Here is a 12,142-nt window from a genome sequence, read left to right on the forward strand (position 1 = left end):
CCTGCATGTAAAATCAAAAGTAAAATTTAGGGGCGCCTGGGTGGCTCAGTCAGTTAAGCATCACGACTCTTAGTTTCAGCTCGGATGGTGACCCACGGTTCGTGAGTTTGAGGCCCACATCAGGCTCTGCGCCGGCAATGCAGAGCCTGCTTGGGATTCTCTCGCTCCCTCTCTCTCTCTCTCTCTCTGCCCTTCCCTTGTGCACGTGCACACTAGCTCTCTCAAAATAAATAAATAAACATTTAAAAAATCTGTATGCTTTTTTCCCTATTCATCTAGGTTTTGTTGGCTTAATTTGCACACCCCACTCTCAAACCTAAGAGTGTTGAGGAAGTTTGTCCTCCCCTCCATGATCCATGAGCCATTCTCAACCACAACCCTGTCAACCAAGGGCCCACAAGGAGTGCTCACCCCGTTGAGTGCACTCTCTCACCTACTCACCACCCTCCAGCCAGGCGATCTTTTAAAACGAACACCACATCACCTTACTTTCCCTTCTAGGATCCTTTTCAACATCTGAACACAATTAGAGAAAACACAGCCACCACTTCATGCCCGGCCTGTCACTCCCCCTTACAACCCCTGCAACCATAGGGAAGATGAGGTGCCCCCTCCTCACTGCCCTTTCTCACTTCCTGGCTTTGGATGTGCGGGACGCCCCCCCCCCCATGTCTGCAAGGGTCAGCGTCCTCCCCACTCAACGGAGGTATTATTCTTTATCACAGCGGTGTCATCCCCTGTCAACTCACCACATGTCCCCGCCGGAGGGAAGCCGAATTTCCTTGGAGGAATTACCTGTCCCCCATTCTGCGTATCAACAGGCCCCACCTTCCCCAAGGATGCAGCCAACACTCAGGCAGTCAGACCCTCCCCTCTGGAATTTGACCCCTGACAGTTGGGCATTTGAATTTTCAACAATGGCAAAAAAAAAATGGGAGCAGATTTATCTCAAAAGAGGATGCCCTTTCGCTGTTGTGCTGCTGACAGTCTGTCCCCCTGACCCCTCGGCTCTCTCCCCTCATTCCTGCCCATCCCTCTCCCCTCTTTACACCCCCTCCTAGTCCTTCTATTCCGAGAGTTTTCCTTTCCCTCCCCCAGCCGCCCCTCCTCATCAATCTCTGTTCTTTGTGCTCAAAGAACNGAGCGAGGGAAGTCACACGGGGGAGGGATCAGCTACGCATCCATTCAACTCTCTACCGATTTTCTAAACGTGAGACCCTGTTTCACCTCTTGACCTGTGCGTTGTTAAACTGATTCTTTGCTGCACTCCGGTGACCGGTGACCGACAGGAAGACGTGGCAGTGAGCTCAGACCTGCATGTGCCCGGCAGGAGGGACATAGGCGCATCCGCGGGAACGGAAGGTGTCCGTCCCCAGACCCCGTGAGGGCCGCCAACTCCCAGTGCCCAGTTCACTGCAGGACATAGATAAATATGTGCCCCATGGCCGGATCTAGTTTCTGATTTTTTTAAAAAAATGTATGTCTATTTATTTTTAGAGAGAGAGAGAGAGAGCATGTGAGAGCAGGGGAGGGGCAGAGAGGGGAGAGAGAGAATCCCAACGCGGGGTTCAATCTCACGAACCGTGAGATCATGACCTGAGCCAAAATCAAGAGTCAGACGCTTAACCAACTGAGCCACCCAGGCGCCCCTGGTTACGGGTGTTTTGTTAAAAGACTAACGTTGCTAAAGCAAATTCTTCTTGCCTGAAATTCCCTGCTAGGTCCTTTCGGCTATTTCTGTACCGCTCTGGATTTGGGAAATTTTTCCTATGTTCAGCCGAAGACCATATTGCAAGTGTAGACAAAACGAGCCTACCCTCTCACGTGTGGTCACTCCCAGATATGTGGGGACATTGTATCTTTTTCTCTAGGATCCCCGTCCCCACCCCCCAGCTTGTAGCCTAAAAACATTTCACCCCCACTGATTATTTTAACTACCACTCCGGCCTCTTCCCCAAAGATGCGCCCATTTATTCTTCAAAACTGGGGTCCCCAGGGCTGGGTCCTGGCTGTGCTTCAGCATCGCTCTAAGGGCTCTCCTGTCTCACTCATGCCCGTGACTTTGAACACCTTCGGCAGCTAATGTTTTCCAGATTTATACCTGAGGCCCTGACGCCTGGTGCCCCACGCCAGCCCCACATCTGCAGTCAGCTGCTTGGGCCCTCCCTCCCATGTCGCACCACCCGCTCCCGCCTCGCCTCAACTCCAGTGAATCACCAAGGCTTATTGATCAAGTCTCCGAGGCTGCTCAAATCCCTCCCACTCTCTACCCCCACTGCTGTAGGCGCTAGCGCAAGAATTTCTCACCTGAGCGGTTATGGGAGCCTCCCCTCACTCCTTTTGAAAACCTCACTGATGAGTTCCCATGGGACCTAGAATAATATCAAAATAGGAACCACGGTCCCGGACTCTTCACCTTTATTCTCAGAGTCTCTGTGCTGTGATCACTCACGACTGTCTGCCCCTCTGGGCTTATTTTGGCTCCCCGGGAAAACCAACCTCTTTCTACCACAGGGCCTTTGCGTATGCTGTCTGGGTCCCCCTCCTCTCAGCATGGCTGTCTCCTGCTTCCTGGGGGCCCCTGGTGCTTTCTCACAGCACCTAGAATAATTTGCTACCTAATGAGAAATTTACATATCTATGCATATATATGAATATTCACCTACACATATTTTTGTTGTATGGCTGCCCCTACAGCTGGATTCTAAAGTCCATGCAGCCAGGAGTCTGGTCAGTTATGTTTCTCCCATGTGGTTCCCAGCACCTCGGAAAGCTCTTGGCACATATTAGGTGGTTGGTGAGTATCTGCTGGGTGACCATGCTCATGATTCAAGTACACATCTCCTGCCTGTCTCCCCTCTGGCGGCCCCCACCTCATTCCCCCCTCCCCGATCTGTTTCTCCTTGTGTAACCTGGGTCTCAGTGAACAGCCCCAGGACCCTGGGGGCCACCATCACCCCCATACCCAAAGAGTCCACCCGGGTCTCGTCCGTTCTGTCTCCTTAATAACTCACATTTCTGCACCGAACTTTCTGCCCTTACGACTCTGAAGGTTTTGTCCAACCCTCAGGCCTCACACCCAGTTGTCTTTGTAGCTTCGGATCCTGGGACGTCCCCCTTCCGGCAATGCGGTCTGCACCCCCCGGAGCGCACCGGTCCTGACCTCCCCCTGAACACATCACTCCTTTCTTTGCCCTGGGTGGAGAGGCATCTGTCTGCCCCATTCACCCCTTCTGCGCGCGCACGCACGCAAGACAGAGAGAGAGAGACAGAGAGAGAGAGCGAGAGAGCTTCCCTGGCCAAGCCCCTCCACGCCAGCCATGCCCTTCCTGTTCCTTGGGGCGCAGGTTTCTACCTTCGGGGAGAACTGGCAGGTCCGTGTGGCCGGGAACCCAGCGAGGCCGCGCCCCGCACTCTGGGACACCCTCTCTGCTCAGCAATAGCATCACCTGCCGACCGGGGTCCCAAGCGCCCCGTCCTCGTGACTTTCCCCTGGAACAGCGAACGTTAAACGTAAGATAAAGGTATGAAGCACTTAGGGAAGCTCTTGGGAACTGTTACAAAGGATCCACTCGGTGGGGAAGGGGAGGGCCTCCTCCCGAGCAAAGCTGTGCACCGGTGCAGGAGGGAGAGAGCAGTGCCTCGTGAGCAAGCCCCAGGCCAGGCAGGACCCCTCAACCCAGAGGGGCGCTGCCCAGAACCCGATGCCCCCGGTCTCTGCGTGAGCTGTTTCCATTTCCTGCGGCTGCAACCCACTTTGTCTGCACTGGCTGCAACCCACTTCGTCTGCACTGAGGGCCGGAGCTGCTGGCTGGGGCTGTGACTCAAAGCCCTGTCATCTTCCGATTAACTNTATTAACCCTTCAAGAGTAGTGGGCCCGTCCAGTTTCTTAGTTAGAAATGGCAGAACGGACTCTGGGTAACTTAGACAGAAGGACTATTTTGGAAGGATATTGAATTGAGCAGCAACCGGTACGAAGGCTCAGGACCGGACTTGGAAACAGCCAGGAAGAGGTGCCATTTTCCCGGTCCCGGATCATGCTCTGGCCACGTGAGGCCCAACCACAGCTGGGGAAGGGGACCCGGGACCTCTCTACAATCACCGGGACTTGCTGTGGCTCTGTACTTATTTCAAAATAAACAGTTTTAAAGAAAGAAAGACGAGCCAGGCAGGGACGGATCAGGGACGCTGGCTGCAGGGGACGGGGCCCTTGCCCCACTCGCCCATTGTCACTGTGGTACGGATGCTGTTGTTGCTGACTGTACAAATCTGGCAAAAATCTCTCTCAACGGCCCCAGCTTCCACGTGGGCCATTCAAGAGCATCCGATGAGCCACGTCCAGGTCTCAGACCCATGCCCAGCCACCAGGGAGGAGAGAGTCTCGTCCCCCACCCTTCTGTCCAGGCAAGTGAGGTCTGTGCCCCACCAAGGCTCCCAACTAGGAAATCGATGTTGGGAAGTCAAAGAAAAGGGCAAAGTCCTCTTCAGGGAAAGTCTGTGGCCCCCAAGCCTGGGTCGTTTGCATATCTTTATCACAGCAGCCCCATGACACCTGTGTAATCATTCATTCAACAAACAGTAACGAGTGCCTCCCTGGGGCCAGCGTGCAGGGCAGGGGTGGGGAGGGAGGGAAACCAGGCTGCAAAGCGGGCAGAGCTCCGGTGCTCACGGGACTCCGGATCCGGCTGTGCCGGGCCCCCTGCGTGTCCCGCCCTCCCCACCTCTCACTTTCCCTTTCCTCTGCGCTGCGCGTTCCCCATGTCGCTCCCTGTGGTCCCTGTCAGAGTCCATCTGCCCGAGGGTAGGTCACTTTTTTCTCTTTTTAGGTGGCTGCTCGTAAAAATCTCAGCTCCCTCCTCCAGAAAGATGTCTATAGTTAACTGTCTATAGTTTTTCCTCTCTGGGAAGAAGAAAGTCGTTCGTAATCACACAGTTTGAACTACTCTGAACCCACCTCCCCTTGTGAGACGCACGTCTTAGGATCATGAGACTCTTTCAATGGCTTTTGAAACCTCCCATGTGCCGAAGATGCGAAGCTACGCCCAACGCGGCGTTATTCTTCTCAGATATCATAAACGCTAAGGTGACACAGTTGGCTGCTTCCAGATTTCTAGCGTGTCTTCTCGGCTAACAGTCCCTCCATAGGGTGGGCCATCCCCGGGAGTAGTTCCTTTGAGACGTGAAATTGTTAATAAGTCAAGAATTTGTCAGAAGCCTCACAATCTAGTCTCCACATAGTAGCAAAAATGACTCTCTTGAAGCATGAAGCAGATCATGGCAACCCCCCCTTGTTGAGTCCCCCGGAAGGCCCTGCCCTGTGTTCTTTCGACTCTTCCAATATCCCCAAACCTTTCCCACCCCAGGGCCTTTGCACCTGCTGTGTCCTCTCTCCTTTGCTTAACTAGCTCCTTCTCTTCCTTCAGGCCTCAGGGTGGATTTCACACTCTCCAGGGGGTTTCCTCTAATTACCTCCTTAGGTCCCTCTCAGTGATTCTCCATCTTAGCCCCTTGTTTATTGAGTGCCTAGGTCAACTTGCATTTATACTAATTCTCAGTCTGCATACTTGCTTGGTTTTGGTGGTGTTTTTTGTTTGCTGACTGCCATTAGAAGACCAGGTTTAGGAGGGTAGGCACTATGATGTCCTGTCTTGTCCACCACCGTGTCCCCAGCACCTAGCCCAGGGCCTGGCCAATGGCTGGTGCTCAGTAAACTTTGGGAGGTGGGGTTGCCAACAGCAAAGGAATCGGATTTTTGTCACGTGGCCTCCCCCAGATGCCTCATTCCTAGACTCTGCTCTCTGCCCATTTGCAGAGGCTTGTTGGGAACAGGACGGGATTTCTCCGGGTGCAGGCGACCTGCGGTACGCTGTGGCAGCAGCTGACGTCTGTCCTGTCTTTGCGGGGAGTCCCTCTTCGTCCTGCGTCCCTCATGCCCACAGCCAGGTCTCTGCTGTGGACGGAGCACTGCCTCCTGTGTTCTGTGAGATCCTGCTTCCTTCCGGGCCGCAAGTGTCCTTTGTGCCTGTCCCGGCTGTCCCCCCGGTGACTCACTAGGCGCTTCCTGGCCTCCTGTCCTTCTCCGTCACGCACTGTCCTCCACGGCCGCCCAAATCACAGACTCTGGGCAGTTGTTCTCTCTCCTCCGCAATGTTCTGTGTAAAACTTGCTCAGCGAGCAGCCGGCCTTCGTGCAAGCACGTTCTGTGCCCGGCCCGCGCCTTCCACATCTAGCCAAGGGCCTCTGCGTTCTGGGATCTTAGGAAATGCAAGAGCCAGGAAGTCAAAATTCAAGAAACCAACCATTCATCTCCCTCGTTTTCTTTTTTTTTTAATTTTTTTAATGTTTTATTTATTTCTGAGACAGAGAGAGAGACAGCGTGAGCAGGGGAGGGGCAGAGAGAGAGGGAGACACAGAATCTGAAGCAGCTCCAGGCTCCGAGCTGTCAGCACAGAGCCCGACGCGGGGCTCGAACCCACGAACCATGAGATCATGACCTGAGCCGAAGTCGGACGCTTAACGGACGGAACCACCCAGGCGCCCCCATCTCCCTCGTTTTCTTCTTCAGCTCTTCCACGGCAGCAGGAAGAGGCTGGGAAACCTCTCCTTTACCTCCTTCCGGGTGGGGCTGGGGACCCCGTCTCCTGAGGGTGCTGTGGGTGGCCCTTGCAGGTAGCGCTCGGCCACACATCTCCNCCGCCCCGGTGACTCATCCGGCTGTCCCAGACAACTTTCCTGCTTCTCCGGAAGTCACGGTTTCCCCCTGGGCCTCCTGTCCTCCGTCCCCTGTGGGGCTCCCCCCTCCAGCCCCTGCCTTGGGTTTTGACCCCCTGAGCGGCCCTGTTGTTCTGTGAGCACGTGTGGTCACCGCCGCTCTCTGCCGGCGGCCCAGGCTCTTCCCGGAGCCCGGCCGCCACAGCTGGGCTTCCTTCTCTCCTCCGTGTCCCAACCGCCTGCTTTCTTTGGTCTTGCCCTGGGTTTACGGGGATCGTCTGCTTGCTTCCCCTGAAGGGCTGGCTCCGTTTGGAGGCAGAAGCCTCGGTCAGGACCACCTCTGCCCCACTCGCCCTCCAAGCCCGCGACCAAGCAGAGTCCCCACGCCCAGCGTAGGCGCTCCCGTCTCTTTGAAGGAATGAGGCGACTGCTTCTGGGATCCCTGCCTCTTGCCGGGAGGCCAAACTCACCCTGAACAGCTCTGTCTTCCTCTAGACCTGATAACCCACTTGCACCTGCGGCTGTCACCCAGCAAGAGGCACACGGCGCATCGCGTGCCCCAGGACTGCCGTCTCGGCGCCCTGGACGGGGATGGAATGGTTCTGATCGTCCGTGGCTGTGAGATGATGCGCGTCAAGCCTCTGTTTCGGCGCTGGGCTCGGCGAATCCAGGCAGGTACCATGACTATGCAGGAGGAGGGAGGAGGAAGACAAAGGCATCGGTGATGAAAGTGGTGACGGGGACCCTCCCCGGCTTACTCCTGGGCTGAAGCGCATCAGTTTCCAGCCTCTGGCTCGTCCCCACCCCAACCTGAGGAAGCTTTACGCCACTTCCTTCACACACGTGTAGTTTCTCCTACCCACAATCCGCAATAAAGGCTTGGCTACTATCAGCAAGTGATGACCGATCAGGGCCAGTGAGAGCATCGGGGCAGTGAATCATCTGGCAAATGGGAGCAAAACCCTCCAGGGCAGAAAAGCGATCACATTTCTTCTGTTTTCAATCCGTAAATCTCTGCAGTCGGGAGCTCTTATCTTGTTTGTCTCCAAACTCAGGAAATGGAGATTCTTGGGGTTCTGGGGAGGATACAAATAGGTCTAGAAAGAATTTTCAAATGGTTCCATTCAACGATGAGACATTGGATGTTTCTTCCCCCAAATTATTTATCATATAATAAAATCTTAAAATTCCTTAAAAAGATTATTCATTTTTGAAGAGAAAGAGAGAGAGAGAGAGAGAGAGAGAGAGAGAGAGAGAGCGTGAGCGGGGGAGGGGCAGACAGAGAAGGAGACACAGAATCTGAAACAGGCTCCAGGCTCTGAGCTGTCAGCACAGAGCCCAACACAGGGCTTGAACCCACGAACCGTGAGATCATGACCTGAGCCGAAGTCGGACGCTTAACCGACTGAGCCACCCAGGCAGCCCAATCATATAATAAAATCTTATGGATCTGATTAAATTATAGAACCGCTCATTTTAACTAATCTAATTAGAAAATATGGTAGGAGAGGGGCGCCTGGGTGGCTCAGTCACCCAGATTCTGTATCTCCTTCAGATTCTGTATCTCCCTCTCTCTCTGACCCTCCCTTGCTCACACTCTCTCTCTCATAAATAAAAACACACACAAAAAATAGACAGTTGTTTAAAAAAAAAGAAAAAAGAAAATACGGTAGGAGAGAAAAAAACTGGCCCCTTCCCTCTTAGGTTCTATGCTTGGGGCTTGCGAACGAAGCTGACGAAAGCCAGATTAACAGGAAATAGGCATACACGTTTTATTTGCCATTAACATTTTAATTTTCTTGCGAGCAGAGGCCATCGAAAAGAAATAAAGCAGGTAAACTTGGGGAGCTTATCTACCATGTTAGCAAAGGAGGATAAATTATGGAGAACCGACAAGATCAAGGAAAAGGGATGTGGGTTCTAGGGATGATGAATGTGGGAAGAGAAATATATGGGGGAACCAATGAACACAAGGGCTGTCGAGTAAGGTTTTGTTTACGCAGACTCATCTCCGGTGATCTGCGTTTTTCCCTTCCTGGTATGAAGGAGGGGGAAACATCTTCAAAGGAAATATACGCTCTACCTTTACGCTAGATAATAAGGGAGCAGAATGCATTTCTTATGCCTACTTTTTCACATTTGTCTTCAGCTCAGAATAATCCTTGTGCCAAAGTAGCATATTTGGGGGTGGCACATTTTAAGCTTCTTCAACATTTTATTATTTATTTATTTATTCATTCATTCATTCTTTATTGCTTTTAACATTTATTCATTTTTTGAGAGAAAGAAAGAAACAGAGCACAAATGGGGAGGGGCAGAGAGCGAGGGAGACACAGAATCTGGAACAGGCTCCAGGCTCTGAGCTGTCGGCACAGAGCCCGACGAGGGGCTCGAACCCACGAACCGCAAGATCATGACCTGAGCCGAAGTCGGACGCTTAGCCGACTAAGCCACCCAGGCGCCCCAGAATCCTTTTTAATATTTTAAAAGAAATGTAGTTATGTCAGGCTCAAAACTTCTCAGAAGCCCAAAAGAAAGGAAAAGAGAGTCCCCTGGAGACAGTAGAAGATTTATTCAGGGAACAGAGAAGGATCATTTCAATCAGCACTAAGGTACGAATATACAAATGAGGGCTACTAAAATCACGACACGTATGTTTTTTCTCTTACATAAATTAAATGCTTTCCCTCTGGGGATGCCTGGGAGGCTCAGTCGGTTAAGCGTCTGACTTGGGCTCAGGTCATGAGCTCATGGTTTGTGAGTTCGAGCCTCGCATCCAACTCTGCACTGATGGTGTGGAGCCTGCTTGGGATTCTCTCTCTCTTCTCTCTCTTTCTCTCTCCTCTCTCTGCCCCTCCTCCATTTGCTCTCTCTTTCTCTCTCAAAATACGGATAAAAATCCCTTTGATTTTTCCTGCTCAGCAAAACATCTTTTTACAACATCTATGCAAATGATTATCGACTCTAAGCTGGTGAGGTTGAAACAGATTATGGTTGATGGGACTCATTATTTAGAAGTGGGTAAACCATTCAAGAGGAAGAGTATCTTATTAGGTTTCCTAAAAAGCTTGGTCTTAAAATACCCATGAACGGGGGCGACACGGTTCCCCAAGTTCCCAGGTGCCTGCACTGCGTCCTGGGCGCTTGCCAGCTTGAGCGCGAATGCCCAGGCCTCCTTTCTCTCCTGAGTCACGCATACCGCTGAAGGTAAGGCAGTTACTGCTTTGGGCAGAGAGGCTTAATTTTGGTTCCCGCCGCCCTGTGCAGTCATTCATCAGTTTCAGGGGAAGCTGAGACTGACACTCATTCACATCCAAGATGGGAGTAAGCCGTGCTATTTAGAATGTTTCCTCCCCAAAGCCCAATGTTCCACAGAATTACATATTATTTAATTTTATTTACTTATTTGAGAAAGAGCGAGAAAGTGAGAGGCAGAGAGAGAGAGAGAGAAGGAGAGAGAGAATCTTAAGCAGGCTCCTTGCCCAGCTCGGAGCCCAACTATGGACTTGATCTCACAACCGTGAGATCATAACCTGAGCTGAAATCAAGAATCGGATGCTTTACTGATTGAGCCCCCCAGGAGCCCCCCAAAATAACTCTTTACATTAAGAAAGCATTGAGGAGTGAAATCAAGAGAAGAAAGCATTGTTTTAAATGATCCGAAGTTCAAGTCAGATTTTAGAATGGGTGTTGCCCACCCTCTTGAGGATGGGTCCATATCTTTGACCATGACCAAGTGCCCCAAGAGAGGAAGCTTTTAGTAAGTATCCAGCTGCCATTGTCTTTCAGGGTAGAAATTAAGAAGGGAAGAGTCAACACCAAGGCCAGAGATCTGNTGGGGGGTGGGGGTGGGGTGGGGGGTGTCTTCCAGGCAGACGCTGTGAAGCTCCAGGATCAGGAGGGCATTGAAAAGGTCCAGCTTGAGGGCGGCCCTAGTGGGAGCCCCGTTGACCCCTGCGGTGTAGACAGTCTTTTCGGCCTCAACTCTCTTTTTTAAGGACTCTCGCCCTTTGCCAATCATCCATCCACCAGAAAACAAAACACACAGGGTGTCCCCACCCCCCGCAGGATCGGCAGAATCTCTGCTTGGGACCACGAGCCTCTAAACCCTCCACTCCCACCACAGACCCATTTTCTGGAGAGTAAAAGCAAAATCAAAAGAACATCATTATACTCTGATCCTTTCTTTTTGAACTCAACTGCTAGGCAAAGGGGGTTTTACAGTTTAGAGCTGAAGGAGGGGGACTTCAGCCAAATCCAGCTCATCTGTTTCAGAATAAAAGTAAAATAAATTCAAACGACCCTGACTCAGAGATAACTCTTTGGGCAAATGTAAAAGAACCAAGATGGGATTTATTCGGCTCTGAGCTGTGCCTCAAGGCCCAGAGCCCCCAAATCACCATGGGAGTCTCCATCAGGCCCCAGCAGGCTGGTTATGAGGCATCTGAGTGCTCAAGTTCAAATCCAGAGTTTTTGCCAGGATGGTCTTCCAGGACTCCAAGCACAAGCGCTCTCCGGGCAACTTCCGGGGGAATTTTCTGTAAGTCACTGTGATTAATAAGGCAGAGAGGGTCAGCCAGTGGTGGCTTTGAAACACATTCTGTCACACCTTGTCGTTTTTGTTGTTTTTTTTATTTCTCAAGTGGCTTTTCCCGGGCAGACCGCGAAGCCCATCAAATGTCAGGGCGGTGAAGGAGCAGCTGCTTGAGGGGTCCCGTCCCACCATCCCATCTTACTGGGGGTGAACTCGGTGCCACTTAGCAAACTGCTCTATTCCGTCTCTGTCAGGTGGGGATCCCTGCTGTCTCCCTGAGCCCCCAAGAAACAGGGCTAGTTTAGTGGATGAGCGTGTCTGAGCTTTAGGGTGACTCAAAAGCTAAGTACTTCCTGGAGTCTGGTAATCGCTCTGGCCTCAGAGGGGTGCAGCACCCAAGGGCGGATGAGGTGGGCTGACTTTGCACCTGGAGTGGGGGCCCAGGGGGAGGAAGGCTTGTAGAGATCAAGTGCGAGCCACGCCTCGGCCTCGCTTCCCCCCACCTCAGGTCCCGGCAGCACACCGACGACCCCCTCCACCAAGCCCAGGGCTGAACTTGGGTCGGTCCCTCTTTCTGGCCCCCCAGGGACTCCCGGGCCACAGACACTTCTGGAAGGTCAACCAAAGCCTGTCACTGGGTCAGGCGGCAAGCAGGCAGGTTCACCGCAGACCTGCCGCGCTCGGAGGAGCCCTTACATAAGGCTCAAGCTCTCGAGTCGAGTAAAAATAAACACCCTATAAATAAGCCGGCGAACGTCTTCAAGGCCCAAGCGCCACCAGGGGAAGGTGCCACCGCACAAGTGCTCACTTGAAAAATTCTCAACGCGTAAAAATAACTTTGATAACCGCGCGAAGACGCCGCGCTCAGGGCAAAGGAATGGGCTCCGGGCTCCAGC

This window comes from Crocuta crocuta, unplaced genomic scaffold (genome assembly GCF_008692635.1).
Source record: "Crocuta crocuta isolate KB4526 unplaced genomic scaffold, BGI_CrCroc_1.0 scaffold13, whole genome shotgun sequence".
Taxonomy (NCBI): Eukaryota; Metazoa; Chordata; class Mammalia; order Carnivora; family Hyaenidae; genus Crocuta; species Crocuta crocuta.